At 44.1% G+C, this 11,476-nt stretch overlaps 1 long non-coding RNA gene across 1 annotated transcript; it reads right to left on the bottom strand.

The window, feature by feature from the left end:
* Window positions 1–9,807: 9,807 nt before the first annotated feature.
* Window positions 9,808–11,475, bottom strand: LOC128821623 (uncharacterized). Its single transcript, XR_008441165.1, has 2 exons — window positions 11,408–11,475; window positions 9,808–10,035 (listed from the first exon to the last, which is right to left on the bottom strand). It is a non-coding gene; the product is annotated as an uncharacterized LOC128821623 (long non-coding RNA).
* Window position 11,476: the final 1 nt, after the last annotated feature.

Below are 11,476 nucleotides of genomic sequence, written 5' to 3'. Positions count from 1 at the left end.
CTCAAAGGAAAGAGGTTCTCCCTCATGTTCTTGTGTTTTAAGTTATGGCCACGGCTCCTTGTCCTGCCACCAGAAATTCTGCACCGCCTTCCTGGGACTCATCTTGAAGATCTTCATATGCATTAGTGAGATCCCCTCTCGGTCTCCTCTAGGCTTAACAGGACCAACTCCCACACCTCTCCTGATAAGAGATGCTCCAGACCTCTCATCTCATCTCGGTGGTCTCTGCCGGACCCCTGCAGTGGCTCCCTGTCTCTGTGCTGGGGAGCCCAGAGCCGGACACAGCACCCCAGCCGTGCCTCACTAGGGCCGGGCAGAGGGGCAGGATCCCCTCCCTGACCCGCTGCCAGCGCCCTCCCAACAGCCGCAGGCTGCCCCCGGGCCGGGCTGTGCCGCGCACCCGCCTCGTCCCCGCTCCGGAACCGCTCCAGGGCGAGCTGCACCGCCATTTCCACCACCTCGTCCACGCCGACCTCCCTGAGGGCCTCGGCCCGGGCGCGCCCCGCGGCGCCGGCAGCCCAGTCCCCCGCAGCCCCGCCGGGCTGCCGCCGCAGAACCCGCCTGTGTCGCGACATGGCCCCGACACGGCCCCACACGGCCCCACACGGATCGGGGGCCGCAGCTGCTCGGCCCGAGGGGCGGCGCTGGCGGCGGGCGGGGCCTGCGTGGAGTCACCCACAGCCCCGTCGGCTCGAAGGGAAGGAAATTGGCTCTTTTCCCGACGGTAGGGCCAAGCCTGCCTAGTACCGAGGTATGTGTATGGCTGTGGCCAAAACGTGGCACTGGTGCCCTGTCCGGTCATAAATCACGTGCTTTAATTCATGGTATTAAACGTAGCTGTGGCGAGGGTCATCTCGGCCCTCGGACTCCTCACTCTGTAAAGTGTTACTTGCCCTTGGTTTTGGATCGTCTTTTCCTGCTGTCCTTTGACTCCACGCTGAGGACACGAGGTAGAAACTAAACCCAATCCTCTTGGGCTTGACGCAGGGCTCGGGATTGAAGGCTGCTGCTTTGGAAACATCATCGGTCAGAAGGAGAGTACTTGGAAGAAGAACAAACTACTCCTCTGTTTGAACAAACATCCTCAGTTGTAAACTGAAGTGAGCAATTAAATAAATAGAAGATAAACACTCACTGTCTGATGCAGCTGACTGAAAAACAGCTCTTAAGCCACCTCTACCAAAGCTTTTACAAGACTAACTTCAGCATAATTCTGCACTGAGAGATCACACTGGAGCGGAACAATTGATCTGTTCTAAGGTTATTTTTAAATTTTTTTTCAGTTTTCAGTTCAGCTATCTGACTGTGTATCTTCAATCAAAGTACATAATGCTAGGTCCTCATAGCTGTTTCTGTGACATTCAGTACTGCCACCGCAAAGCACATCACAGTTATTATGGAAAATTAAACACTTCAGCTGAATAAGATGAGCATTCCTCTTATCATCCTTGGTATCAACAGTAAAAAATGAGAGCTCATAACTAATTTGAAAGAGTCACATCAGAAATCTTTAATTATGAACCCAGATCTCTTAACAGTTTTTGCCTCTTAACAGCATCATCTTGCCTTCCTATAGACAAAAAGCTCCATGATTCTGAAAAATGATTCCTCAGGTTCAATTCTGCTCTCAGTTTGCAATCCTGTAAATACAGCAGGGCACAGAGATAACTAACTGTTGGGTTAAGTCTCATCTATATGGCTGAGACTGGCGTCAAGCCTGAGTGCATCCTGCATAACAAATTCCTTAATACATGCCTTTCTTCTTTCGCTGCTTTTTTGACTGTCCAATGCTATTAGAAGGGTGAAAAAAGAGGAGAGTGTGGTCAGGCATGCACTGCCTGCTGCAGCCCTGCTAAATACTGAGTTGCAGTCTGCACTCAGAATATGAATAAGCAAAGAATTGTGCTTACCCAGGCTCTTAGACATGGAGGTTTTATTCTTTATACGTATTCTCTTAATAAAAATCACTAGCTGTGGTTTTTCATATTAAAAATAACAATCTGTAAGGATTTAAAAATTCCGTTTTCATGATTGGCCTCAGAAATACCTTCGGGCTAATGTTGACTCGAAACAAATAACCCCTGGAATAAGAATGATTTCCTTGTATTAACATATGTCCAAATACCCATGTATTTTTTATAAGAAGAATTAAGAAGCAGCACAGTTTTATGCAAAAATACATCTGCATGTTTAAATACAATTAGGTATTCTTATTTTACCCTCCCTAGAGGCACTTTTGCTGGCTTCTTTTCAGTTTGCAGAACATTTTCTCTCTTGTAAACACTCTTATGTTCCACAAAAGATGCCAGTTCTACCAGAAAAAGAACTGCAAAGGAAGTTAGTGAAACAGTATTATCGATTCTGTACTGTGTTCGATTGTGTCAGGTTTGGCTGCAAAATAATTAGTCTTTCTGGTTTTTGTTTGTTTGGGATTTTTTAAAGATTTTAAGTGCTGTAAGACTTCGTAGCTGTTGAAATATGATGCAAGGATCACTGGTGAGCCAATTCTTCAAGACCAAGTTAATGAAAGAGCACAAGATTTAGTTCTCTTTTCAGTTCCTTGATTATTAAAAAAGAAAAAAAAAAAAAAAAAGGAATTCCAGTATGTAGGGGTTTAAGCATTATAGTAAATTTGTAAGCAGACAGCTGTTGGCTGCTGTGATCATTAATGTTGCCATGAAGTAAGTTATGTATTTATACACATTTAGGGAAGTAAGACTGATGTCAAATTCTATTGAGAGATATTTGTTTAATAAATTAACTGCAGTGAAAATGGGCATTTCTTGCTCTACTGCACACTCCTGGATACACTGATCCATTGATAGTTCCCCAGACCTTTGGCTGCTGATGTGGGTGATTGCCTCTGCCCCATTTCTGGAACCTCTCCTATCATCTACTGACACATCATTCCTTACTTCTCTGTCTTTTCCACTTCCCTTACTTCAGTTCTTATTGATTTTTGAGACATCAAGGAAAAAGCCTTTTGATCAGTTCTGTCCTTGTAAAACAACCTCTCTCAGGTGCTCACTTGCCACAGTGCAGAACTTGGTCTTTGTCTCTACAAATCCGTTTCCCACATCACTGCTGAACTGAACTGAGCCGCAACCCTTCAGTGCCCTCAAGGCATCCAGAGAGTTCAGCAACGACTCCAGGACGAAGGCTGGGAAGAGCGTGATTCCCAACAGGGTCAGATATGCCCCAGGTCTTCCCACAGCTTTCTCCACTACTCCTCACTCCTAAATTGAGAAACTCTAGTTTCCAGGGTGAGCAAATGACAGAGGACAGGAGGGAGAGTTGAATGATCCTGTGCTAGCAGATCTTTCTGTGTCTACAACATGTTATCAAGGCAGCATGAAAACTGCAGGGATCCCATGTCTTGTGAGCTTAGGAGTCGACTGAAGGCAGAAGGATTTCATCCCCGTCATTCATGTGCTTGTGTCTTTGCTTAAACGGGAACTGATGTGCTCCCTAGGGAGATTAATTTATCCAGAATGTAATTTCCTACTAGAATACTGTTTCACTGAAATATTTTGATGAAAACAAAACCTATGTTGCAGAAATTTTCTGGAGCACAGAACAGATTTACCTATTGCAGTCATCAGTAGCTTGCAGCAAAAGGTTTTGAGGTTACTTCCTAGTCACAGTCTACAAAAAGACCATTTATCTTGACATGTGCCCCCACTTTTTTTGACCAAAGTGGTATTTTGTTAACAGAAATACAGCTTCAAATAGCATACTTTGGCAAAAAAATAGTGGGACTATTCAATATCTTTGCTTACATGTATATATAAGAAATGAGGAAATGAACTTCTAACTTTCTGTATCCAAAATGTGGATCCTTATGTAAGATCCAGGAATAGGAACCTGTCTGAATAGGAGAGCAGTTTAGGATATTTTTGGAAAAAGGGGAAAATCTGTTCTCATTTCTATTAATCATCATCATCACAAAAAAGTACACTTTTCAGAACAGTTTTACAAGGTGGTTGAGCATTTATAAAGGTGAAAAATTATTAGGAAGCTTCTCAAAAGAGGCATTAATATTCTATCTAAAAACTAATATTCTCTCTAATGTATTTTTATTCCTCGATTAAAAAAAAATCTTTTGAATATACTGTTGTAAGAGTTTTCAAACAGCTCTACTTGCTAAGAATTCCACAGCAAAGGCTGCACAAGACTTATATTTCTAGATGGAGCTTTAAATCATAGATCTGTGATGAGAAGTGGATCTAAACAAACTAATGTGAAGAGGGTAATACACTGACTTCAGACACAAGATTTTGATGAGAATTTAACCTAGCAATTTCCTAGCTAAACCATTACTCTGTTGGCAGCAGATGCAGTTTGCTGTACACAGTGATGTTTTATATAACATTAATTTGAACTCACATTATATGTCTGTTACTTAAAATCTTTAAAATCTTAAAAATCTTTTTACAATGAAGGTTAGTAAACAAAGATGGTCTTTATCTGAAGCCAACTGAAACACGGTATAATCTCTCCTTTGACACCATCAGGCATTGCTTTTGATCATAGTGTACATAAAGATCTTCAGTCTGAATACCTAAGCAGTGGCAGCACTTAGAATACCTAACTCTCCCATCTATCTTACAGCAACATCAAAAAATATGTGTTTTGTAAGTTGCATTATAGAAAATAAATTATGTTTTTAATTTCATTTCCAAAAAAAAAAAAAAAAAAAAAAAAAAAAAAAAAAAAAAAAAAGTAGGTTTACATAGGAAATTACTTCTATTTAGCCCTTATATTACCTGGGCATGCTTTATATAGGCTAGGCACAGATTCAGATCTGAGCATACCTGCATCTTAGTAGCTTGGTATACGTGTGCAAAGTCACGTTATGTGAGTGCCTGGTGGCCAAGCCAGCTCCACCCTGGTCCCGTGTCCCAGCCTGCCCTTTGTTGTCCCAGGGAAGTGTCTGATACCCTGGGCTGATCTGGCTGCCATGGCTGGGTGGTCCTGGCTGCCAGGCCCTGCTCTGACTTCCCAGGCAGCCCCTGCAACTTCTGGCTCCCCAGCCCCTCGAGATTGTCATTGTAATACTGATACAGCAAACCATGGATTGGGATCTGACCTGAGCTGCAGAGATTCAGGTGATGAGAAATTATAAGTTAAATTGTATTATAAATTCCCTACTGTGCTAGTTACAGATTGTACTATGTTGACTCTGCTTGTAGAAATCCTGTGCCATTCTAATAATAAATTCTCTTCTGTATCAATCATAACATCCTGTTAAGAAAACAAAGTTTGAATTGTACCTATGGTTTAGTGCTATCCTCACTCTGCCAATATCCCCAAGAGAACCCATCTGTGCTGGGTGACAGTGTCACTCGGATAACCCTGACATGTCTATTAACCGAGAACCTCTTGGAGCAACAGGGAACTTTTTAGCAAGTGTGTGAAAAGGGCTGGATGTAGTATTTAGGAAATTGAAAGAGATGGTATTCTGGACAGTTGGGCTCTGGATGCTGAGAAAATTCTGCATTGCACACCCTGGCTAACTTGCTCAAAGGAATATTATTAAATTAAAACTTCTGCTTGCAAATTAACTTACTGTTTTATTAGTGGGTTTTGAAAGAGATTAATTGAAAATGCTAGGGCTGAATGTTATCTAGAAGGAAGTTCTTCCATTTTTTTGGTCAGTTGATTTTGGTCATTTGGCATCTTTTTATGCAGTGACTTCAGCTGTTTTCTACTGCAAAACCACTTCTAGGTAAATTTGGAGAGGTTTACAGTGCTTTTCTTTTTCTATTGTTCAACATCTGATTTGAGGTAGACTTGACTTTCAGAGATCACAAGAACTTAGGTGTCCTGTTGATTTGGTGAAAACTCCGAAAAATCCAGCATCTCTGGAAATCAGGTGTCTCCTGCTCATCTTTCAGAGATGTCTGATTTTAGGTATATCAATGTTGGAGATTAAGTGCAGCTAGTAGTGCTACAGCATTGTTATTAACGTTGGCATTGACTGTCTTGTATATGCTTATTTGAATTTAGAAATCAGGGCATTATGGAAAATTTATATTGTGCATTATAAATTATATTGAAAAACGAAAGATTTATTTAACTTACATAAGAAGAGAAATACCCAACGGATTGACAGTTAAAACCCCCAGTCTTAAACAGAAAATATACAAACTTTTTAAATATTTCTTTTGAGAAATATCAAATCTATTTTTCTACTCACAGCAGTACAGAACTCTCACTCCTTGCCCTCCTTCCTTGTTCTCTTCACAACTCTCTAGGCACCACATACCCCTCCCACCAGGGATGCTTCAGGCGGAATTGTACTTTCTGCTGCACAGCATAGTTTGTCTTTTAAATGTGGGGGTTTTGCCATCTGCAATTCACATTCTTTGCTTTGTTATCAGGGAAAGTCAGAAACCACTGCACCAGGTTTTCTTGGGACTGGTACAAATACAAAAAAGTTAACTACAGCTGATGCCCAGAAGGAAAAGATAGCAGGAAAAATTCAATTCAACCAAACCAAAAATTGTTCACAATGAGCAGGGAGAAGATAAGGAATGGGTGAATTTCTGATCCAGAAAGAAAGCTAGTGTGTGCAGCATGCATCTAAGATGAGAACAAAAGATAAAGTGTTATCTAGATTAGAGGAGAAGTGGGAGATTAGTTTAAAAATTGTGAGAACTGGCCAACTGTGAGGCTTAGTTTAAAAATTGTGAGAACTGGCCAAATGTGAGGCTTAAGCAAATAGCATCTGAAAGGATAGGTGCAATATTTTCTGCTTTAAATGCCTTGGAAGAGTATGGAAGTGTGTTGGCTCCATACTACAGTGCCCTGGTCATCCAGCAAGAACTAATGTGAGCGATGTAATTCGGAAATCTGCAGAGACTGAGACCATATGAGACCAGTGAGTGTATGCATGCTTAACTTGCAAGCAGTTTTAGTTAATAAAATGCCAGAGGAACTCTTTACCTTGTAATGACTTACGTAATCAAGGTACAATAAATATTAACAATTAGAACTGTTGCCATCAGTTAATGTACTTTAAAGGCACTGTGCAACAAGTGTGATAACTTTGCTGGATTTATATATTCATTAATCCCTGACAGCAACAAGGAAGAACAAGATGTTTTGTGGCATGAACTGGATATCTTCAAAGACTTCATTAATAGGAAAGGAGTAATACCTGATGCTATGAGGGAAACTCATATGTCCTTAATAACAAGGACTCTTTTTTTCAAACACAGAATTTGGTTAGGAAAAAACTTAGTTCACCCAAATTAATCACGTGACATGATGGAGTAAGAAACATAATGTGTTATGTAAACTGAAATGCTGTTGTAGACTGTTTCAGAATAGCTGTTTCCAATTAGAGAGAAAACAGATTGGTGCTGGTGCTGTCACTTCTTTTCACAGGGGACATGAGGCCATAATGAGCCAAGCAAGATCCTGCACAGCATGGCAGCAAAGACATTTCCTCACCGTGGCCTTGGCACTCCAGGGCAGCCCAAAAAGGGCCGAGGAGTCCTGTGTGTAACCAGGAGGGATGGCTGACATCACTGTGGGTCCCAGCATTCCCCAGTCCCTTGCTGGCCATTCAGTGCACACTGGGGATGCTGGGCATGGGTGGAACATGGGGATGGGGTGCACACAATTAAAGGGGGGCCCCAAAGTGGAAGGAGTGGAAGCCAAAATTGCTGGGTGGAGATCCCCAAAACAGAGGTGCGATATCCCAAAATGGAGGGAAGAACCCACAAAATTGGAGCAACGCCCCAAAAAACCACATGAAGCTGTTCTCTCCCTCCATTGTTTACCAACAAGAACTATCTACCAACTCTAATTTCAGCAAATAGTTTCAAGTGTTTTAGCTGAAAGTCATTCTGAGCAAACTTTGTAGAAGTGATCACAGAATCACAGAGCGTTCTGTGTTGGAAGGGATCCACCGAGTCCAATTCTGAAGGGAATGGCTTGCTGGCAGGGTCAGCACCAAAGACACCCACACCAACTTAAGGAAGAAGTGTCATTTCCTGTAGGGCAAAGCAGCAAAGAAGTACAGAAGGATAAGCTAAGCAATGCACCCGATTATTGCTACAAAAGATTGCCTGTAGGGATGAAGAAAGACACATCACCAGTTACCCTAATACTTGACCATTGTCCTGACACACACGTCAGCTGGGGATGCCCTGTCACACCAAAGGATTGGAGAAGCACTCCCAGTAACGGGGAATTCCTATGTGGTTCGCCCACCCTCAGGCCAGGCTGCCAACTTTGCTGTGAGAAGGCCCAGATTTTATACTGTTGAATAAACAAGCTACCATAACTTCTAGTGCAGGCACATCTGGTTTCATCCTCCTCTTGGGCAGGGCTCAGGGAGGAAGCAAGGGAGTTTGCTTTGACCCTCTACCTTCAAACACAGCCAGATAGAGATGTGATAAATGAAGATGATTTGTGCTAATAATTGTAACTATATTGATATTTTAGAAAACATTTGTTAAAAAGTAACAGGGGAAAGCGATATGTCATTAGCATCACAAAACAGATGTTCGCAGATGTTCATAAGATCCAGGATGGAGTATTGAGATATTTTAGCACAAACGGCCATGGGAAGGACAAAGTTGGGAAAACCTCCAAGAGTGGAATCGACATTGAGACAAATAAAAGTCCAGGCAGCTTCTTCTGAGGCAAGAACAGCCTTGAAGACAAAGCAGTTGATATAATTCCAGATAGAGAACCCAAAACAGGAACATAATGCTTACTTATGTAACACCAAGCTCCATGTGCATGCGCAACCTGCCAGGTTATTCAGAGGACAGCCAGGAAGACCATCGGCCTTCATCCAAGAAGACCCCTGAAGAGTCCAGAAGACCCCCCAGCAACAACGGGAACATGCGCTGTGTAATATGGTGACGTAGACTTCAAGAATCAAAACTGGGAGGAGATTTACAGGAACTATTGATGAATATGTATTAGCATACAGTATAAAAGTTGTGCTTGGATTCTTTTGCCTTTTGTACGTGCGGCAGGGTGAGAGGTCCTCCCCGTCCCCCGGTTGGTTTTGCTTATGCTTTATCAGAACCACTGCCAAATTTCTATTTGTAACTACTTCATTATATTTGATTTTAATATTATTTTATATTTTTTTATACCTCAATTAAAATTGCTGCTAAAGTTTAAATCTTGCAGTTTATTGAACTTGACATATGGCACCTCATTCATGACACCAGGAAGAGGCACGCAGGGCCGGGCTGCTGCCTCCTGCAGCTACAAGGGCCTCCTGGCAGCCTGCCTCTGCCGAGGCTCAGGCTGCTCCGGGCTCTGCCGGGGCTCTGCTGCGGCTCCAGCCCGGGCAAGGCCGGGCCCGCTCTCACCTCACAGTCGCTGACAGCTCTGAACCGCAGGAGACCTTTCAGAGCACCCTCTCTGATCTTGCTGCTTTCTCAGCTGAGCAAGGCTCTCCTCCAGCCAGAGACATTGCACGTAGGGATACAAATCCAAATGGCAAGCGCCCAAATGCTCTCGAGTCACAGCTGAAGGCCTGCATCAGCACAGGATGGTTTGGCTTCCCCACTCCCCCTTTGGTTTTTCCTGCAGATGCCATTGCCATTTCTGCCTCAACTAGAAGTGCCCCAGATGTGCCAAAAGGGACCAGTGGGCCGTATTCCAAAGGCAGTGTGGTCTGGAGAGGATGAATGAAGAAGAGCCTTCTCCACTTACAAACCATACCAAAGAAGCCATAAGCGTGTCTTAGCACCAATCAAAAACACCGGGCAATTCAGAAGGAAATGTTGAGTTTTCTGAAGGGGTCAGAAGGAGGGGAATCTTCCAAATGAGTTGATGCTTCAGAAACTTTATTTAATTCCAATCCTACTCTATAAACCTATACTACAAAACAACTCAATAATCCTACTCTAGAGTCCTACTCTACAATCCTACTCTAACTTGGTTATGGAGATAATATCTTGACTGTTAGATTCTTGTCTTCTTCTTCTTCTCCTTCTTCACTGAGTTGATGAGTGGTACCAGGGTGGACGCTGGCTTGGCTGATGTTACAAATGGATGCTGTCCACAGGAAAAAAAAAAAAAAAAGAACAGTGAACCATGACTTTCCAAGCTCAGTGCTTCACAGACTCAATCAGGATTCCTCTGGTACTTAGAAAGACCCAGAAAGAGGAGTGACGGGGACATCTGCTCCCCTGTCATCCTGTGCAGAACCTTGCCATCACAGGCAAACCTGGCCCAGAATCCCACTTATCCCTTTATTCTGGTTTCTCCATCTAGCTGGGATTTTTGCCCTGCCCGTGCTCTAGAAATGGTGCTTTCTGTCCCTGGGGTTTCTTCCTTTCAGGAAACTCCAATGAGCCACATAGGTCCCTGTCTTTGAGAGACAGGCACCGTGCTAATTTCCACAGGGAGACAGAGCAGTGTCTACCTTTCCATGCCCTGCCCCTCCTGTGCTGGATGGCACCTTCCTTCCCAGCAGGGCCAGCCGAGTGGCGCTGGCTGCTGCAGTTCCCTCTCTGCCACACAGCCTGGCAGTAAGCCTGGGCCAGTTCCCCTCTGCCTGAGCGTGCCAGGCAGCAGATGGGGCTGGGACAAGTCCCTTTCAGCTGCCCCTGTCTGCGTGCCAGAAACCTCTAAGGGTGGGGTGGGGGGCAGAAACCAGGGCCCCTCAGAGGCTCACAGTGAGCCCCCACAGCCCCTCCTGCCCACAGCCAAATCTCTCCAGACTGCTCTGCCAGGACTGGCTTCCTTGGGTTCCTCCACCACCATTTCATGACTGTGTACCTTGCATTGCTCTACTTCAGTTCTTTTGCCATTCGATAAAAAGGAGCACCCCACCAAATTACAAAACAGGGTGACAGAAACAGAGGACAGAGCACCTCTCCTCTGAGGACAGGCTGAGAGACCTGGAGCTATTCAGCCTGGAGGAGAACTGGCCCCAGGGAGACTTCATTGCTGAGTTCCAGTACTTCAAAGGGGATTCTCAGGAAGTAGGAAATACCTTTTTTAACAGGCTCCGTTGCAATAGGACATGGGATAATATTTATAATATAAAATGGGAATTGAGTCAGATTAGATCTAAGGAAGAACTTGTTTACTTGGAGCATGGTGCCACACTGGCACAGGTTGTCCTTAGAGCTGGTAGGTGCCCCATCCTGGGTAGGGATAGGGCAAACATTCCAGGTCAGGTGGGAAGGGGCTCTGAACAACCTGATCTCTCCCTGCTCTTTGCAGGACACTTGGACCAGATGACCTTCACAGGGCCCTGCCAGCCCAGCCCAGCCCAGACTAGAATTCCTCACCGTTTTCATTTGAACAACATCAGGAGTGGAGGTTGGGAGGAAGGAGGCTCATCTGATGCCTTGCACTTCAGTGGAGCAGGAGCCCATCCCTTAGACACTCTTTCACCTGCAGCCCCTTTGCATTTTACCTGCAGGAGCTCCTTGGCAGACCAGCGCCGTGCCGCGTCTGTCCGCAGGCAGTGCCTCAGGAAGTTACG

Source organism: Vidua macroura, chromosome Z (assembly GCF_024509145.1).
Source record: "Vidua macroura isolate BioBank_ID:100142 chromosome Z, ASM2450914v1, whole genome shotgun sequence".
NCBI classification, from domain to species: domain Eukaryota; kingdom Metazoa; phylum Chordata; class Aves; order Passeriformes; family Viduidae; genus Vidua; species Vidua macroura.
Note: the sequence above shows the minus strand (reverse complement) of the source record. Positions and strands in the feature narration are given on the sequence as shown.